Genomic DNA, 5,251 nt, shown 5'->3' with positions numbered 1-5,251 from the left:
CTCTACCTTACCCTTAGGAAACTTAATTGACCTATCGGCCAATTGCAAAGTGATGTTAGTAGGTAAGAGTTCCCCTAGCTCAAGTCTTTGGTACACCGAGTATGGAATAAGGCTAACACTAGCTCCTAGGTGACACTAGGCATTCTCAATTTTCATTTTATAAATAGCACAAGGGATAGAAAAGTTCCCGGGGTCTTTTAGCTTAGGTGGCATCTTGTTCATTATGATAGCACTACAATTCTCGGTCAAGTTCACCGTCTCTATACCATCACATGTCCTCCTACCGCTAAAAATGTCTTTAAGGAATTTTGTGTAGTTGGGCATTTGGGTGACAACTTCGGTAAATGGTAGAGAAAGGTGAAGTTGCTTAAGCATGTCAATAAATCTTCCAAATGGTTCATCTAACTTGTGTCTCATGAATTTTTGTGGATAAGGAAGCTTGGGTTTCACAATCTCTTTCTCCACTCTCACCTCACTAGGCTTCTCAATCTTAACCTCACTCAAAGATGCACCATCTCTCTCATCTTCAACCAAAACCCCTTTTGTGCCCTCTTTGGTCTCACTCTTCCTAGGAAAACTCTCCTCAAAAATCTTACCACTCCTTGTGACAATAGCATTAACCGGGCTCTTAGGATCTAGGCCTTGGGAAGGTAAAGAATAAGGACTAGCATGGTCTTTCAAAGCATTAGCAAGTTGAGAAATTTGATTTTCAAGCATCTTATTATGAGTCATCATTTCAGTAAATTTCTTATCACTTACGGTCATGTAAGTGTTCGCCAACTTTATTTGATTTTCAATGATTTCTTCCAAATTTGTTCTATGTGAAGAAGAAGAGGATTGAACATAGGAATTATCATTTTGGGCCTTTGGAGCAAATCCGGGTGGAGGGCCTCTTTAAGAATTGTTTTGAAAATTGCCTCTACCTTGATTGTTCCAATTACCCCTACTTTGATTTTGACTACTATAACCTTGATTGTTATAGTTACCTCGAGAACCTTGGTTCCCTTGGTTCCTATAACCACCATCTTGGTTATAGTTGTCAAAATTGCCATGATTGTTGTAATTCCTATTCCATTGACCTCTTTGATTCTCAAACCTAGAATCATGATTATTTGACACATAGTTCACATGCTCATTCACATTTCCATCTTGATCATCACAAATATCCATACATGCATGAGGGCAACTAGAAACATCATGATCATACGACCCATAATCATCACAAAACAAGCATCCACTAGGCATGTTACTATAATAAGGAAGGGGTTGAGAGTTAGAAGACGTACCTCTCCCCTTAGATTGGGGGGGAAGACTTGAAACTTGGTAGGTAGCACTTTCCAACTTTGCCTTGATAGCGGACATCTCCTTCCCAAAGTTTGTCATTTGAGAGGATAGATTGTTGATTGCATTTAGATGATCAACTGAGTACACCAAAGAGCTACTCTTGCTAGTTGACTATCTTTCTCCGTCTTATCAATCTCTATAATACCTCACTACGTCTTCAATTTTGTCCACCACTTCCTCTTTCGTTTTGTTCATGATAGGACCTCCGGCTCCTCCATCTAAACATGATTTTCCTTGAGAGCTAAGGCCTCCATTGAAGATTTGAATGATTTGATAGGTTGGAATTCCGTGATGAGGACATTCTCTTTGATACTCCCTGTATCTCTCCCATGCTTTATAGAGGCTCTCACTTGGCTTTTGCTTGAAACCTTGAATCAAAGCTCTAGCCTCCGCCGTTTTCTTTTGAGGATAGAAACGAGATAGAAATTCCTTGGTGACCTCGTCCCTTGTCCTTAGAGAATTCGGCTTAACCTCCTTGTCTAGCCATTCCAAAGCACGCCTTATGAGAGAAAAGAGAAAAAGTTTGAGGCGGATGAATTCTTGGGAAATCCCGTTCACCTTGATAGTATTGCAATATTTCTCGAACTCCTTGAGATGGTTTAGTGGGCTTTCATGCTTGGCCCCACTAAAATGTCGCCTCTCTATCAAAGTGATTATTGCCGGTCTTATTTCAAAATCATTTGCCGGTGTTGAAGGCGGAGCAATCCCACTCTCAAATCTATATGCACCGGGAATCCCCAATTCTTTCAATGCCACTCTCGGATTTTCTCCCATTGTTGCTTGTTCTTCTTGTTGTGGCTCTTCTTCACTTGAAATGCTAGGGCTCAAAGATCGTCTAGCACCCCTCAACCTTCCAATAGTTCTCTAAATTTCCGGATCAAATGGCACTAGTGAATGATCACGTGCTCTATGCATAAAATCTCAAAAGAAATGGTTAGTAGCACGGCTACAAATGTAGCCTAAAAGAAAATCTTTTTGTATTTTCAATTAATGGTGAAATAGACTGAACAACTATAACAAAGCACCAATATCATTCCCCGGCAACGGCGCCATTTTTGACACGGGGAAAATGTAGGTCGTTCTCTACCCTTTCCTAGAGCCAAAGAAAATTTATAAACACTCGACTAACCTAATACGAGTATATGGTAAGTCAAGGGTTGAACCCAAGGGAATGAGTAGGTGCAAGCTATAGCCTAGGTCAAGCTACTTCGAAAATTGTGGGAAGATGCGGTTAGTAACTAAGGTATCGAGAAAACTAGATAAATCGAGAAATTCAATATACTAAACACTAGGGATACATGTTCCACATGCAAGCTCAATGATTATGCTAATTGATGGATCACTCAATCAATTCAAACATTGCAAAGGACAAACAATAGTTGCAATCAAAGGAATTCAAGGGTTATTTCCTATAAGCCAAGCTAGGGTTCACTATGAATGGCTAACTAGGAAAATCACAATCAAATTCAATCAGTTAAAGCAATTCTCAAATCAAGGGTTCATGTGATTGAAATTTGCAATGCAATCTAGATTAATCTTATAAGTTGATCACTCCTAGTGTAATTAATCACATGCACAACTATGTCAACCAATTTAATTGCACCATTCAAAATCAATTTAGCATCATCAACTAGCAAAAATCATCAATCAAGCACGCTTCCCCTTCTCCCTAGCAACTAATCTACTCACTAAACATGGTGAAATTAAGAAACAAAACAAATTTAATCAAATTTATATTCATTTAAAGCTTAATCAAAAGAAAATCAATCAATCAACAAATTCTAAGCAAGGAACGTAATCTCAATCAAAATCCAAGAAATTAAATCAAGGAATTGCATTAAAATTAAATCAAGGGAAAGATATCTTACAAACATTCATTGAATTGAAGAAGGAATTTCAAGGTCAAATTGAAATTTTGGATCAAATTCAAGTACAAGCAAGTAAATCTTAAGCTTCTCTTTCTACTTTCTCTCTCTACTATTTCTGGAAAAATTCTCTCTCTAGTACAAAGTTAAGTCGTCCCCAAAATGAAAATCAAAAGCTATAAATAGGAAAAATCGAGCGAAGGGGGCCGCACAGGCCGTGCGCACGCACAGACCAGCCGCGCGAGCGCACAGCTGGATCTGCGCGCACGCACCCCTATGCCACGCGCGCGCACCTCTGAGCGGTGCACTAGGCCTTGGCTCCTTCGCTTGCTTGATCAAACTCCGCGCTCCCGAGCATCCCCATCATCAGTGCACTTGAGATGATGCCCGCGAACAAGGCAGTCCAAAAATGAGCAAATTGACTTGATTATTCACCTACAAAACACAAATAAAACAAAGAGAGAAAGCATAACAAGGTAAAACTAAAACTAAAATTATGAATTATCAACTAAAAATATGAAAAACTCGTAAAAACCAATCGAGAACTAAAGTGAATTATAAAAATGGAAAATCAAATAAAACTAAGAGAATTATATGAAAATGATGAAAGAGAATAAAGAAAATGAACCTAAATCTTATTCTTTTGAGCGCCATAAATGACGCTCATCATATCTTTAATTATCCAAAAATTAAATTTAATTTAAAAAAAATATCAAAAATTGTTCTTCATTGTTCTTCGTGTTCTTCATAATTATTCATTTTCCATGTATGAATTTAACCTCCAATTAATAATCTTTGAATTTCAGGAATTCTTTCGCATCGATGATCATCAAAAATAGGGCAAGATCCAAACATCATATTCGATATTTCTAGTTATTAGAATTCCGAGTTTTAGCGTAAATGGGATTGGTGAAAGATCCTTGAATTATTAGTTTTTATTATACAAAGTCCATCAATTGATGCGAAATCACCAGTTTTATGCAACCGAAATAAGAATTTTTAAGTTTTTTATGAATATGGGTAAGCTAGGAAATTCTAAGAAGAAACCGATACATTTTTTTTCCGCAATCAGTTTGATAAAAAAAAACGCATTTGTTAATTTAAATTTGTTTGTGTATATGTAATTAATAGAACTACATATTGGACATTACCTGTATGAAACATATCTATAAGTTATTGGTTACGACCATATGTTATTCTGGACATTACTAATTATTAGAATAGAATGTACTTTGAATGCTATTTATTTTACGTTGAACCTAGACAACTATCTAAATGAATCTTACATAAATATTTGAATAAAAGATTATGATCTCAATATCTTTTTAATTAAGAAATTTTATTTAAATATTAGGAAATATTTATAATGTGAGGGGATCTCATCAATATCTTATCCTAAAATATTATCTTTTGAATTTTGAAAATATTATTTTCAAATTTTAAGAATCTTTTAAAACATTATCGTTAGGTTTTTTTCGCTGAATCATTCTCGCACACTATTCAACCAAATTGGTTTTAGAACTTGCACAATTACCTTTGGAACTCAAATCATGGTTAAGAAAGCAGAAGTAAGTATTTTCTAAATTGATTGGAATTTTTTGCACAATTTTTAAATATGAATTTGTGTAAAACTTTTTAATGTTTTAAATGTAGTAATTTTGAACATTAATTCATCTATATAGGGTTTATGTTATAATTTTATGAACAAACTATACAATTTTGTTATAACTTTGCAATTCTTTATTAATGAATTTAAATTGGGTATAGGGTTTATGGTGTAAACAATTTAATTCATATACAACGGTTAAATCCCATCTTCAAATCACTCATGATCTATTTTTTTCATTATAGAAAACTAGTGCAATGGAGAAAGATATTCACTGCAAATTGTCAAAAATTGAGTTAATATTGGATAAACTCGTAGTCAAAGTAGCTAGTATATCACAGAGTATATAAAACGTTCCAGAATCAACTAATAGTAAGAGTGACAAAGAAGGCGATACCGTTGGTAAAACTCTGCATTGAAATCGTTCTTATTCTCC

At 35.4% G+C, this 5,251-nt stretch overlaps 1 non-coding gene across 1 annotated transcript; it reads left to right on the top strand.

The window, feature by feature from the left end:
• Positions 1-1,627: 1,627 nt before the first annotated feature.
• Positions 1,628-1,733, top strand: LOC145573389 (small nucleolar RNA R71). The gene has a single exon (XR_014097431.1). It is a non-coding gene; the product is annotated as a small nucleolar RNA R71 (small nucleolar RNA).
• The last annotated feature ends 3,518 nt before the right edge of the window (positions 1,734-5,251 follow it).

This window comes from Chenopodium album, chromosome 12 (genome assembly GCF_948465745.1).
Source record: "Chenopodium album chromosome 12, dcCheAlbu1.1, whole genome shotgun sequence".
NCBI lineage: Eukaryota > Viridiplantae > Streptophyta > Magnoliopsida > Caryophyllales > Amaranthaceae > Chenopodium > Chenopodium album.
The sequence above is the reverse complement of the archived record's forward strand: the minus strand, read 5'-3'. Positions and strand labels throughout refer to the sequence as shown.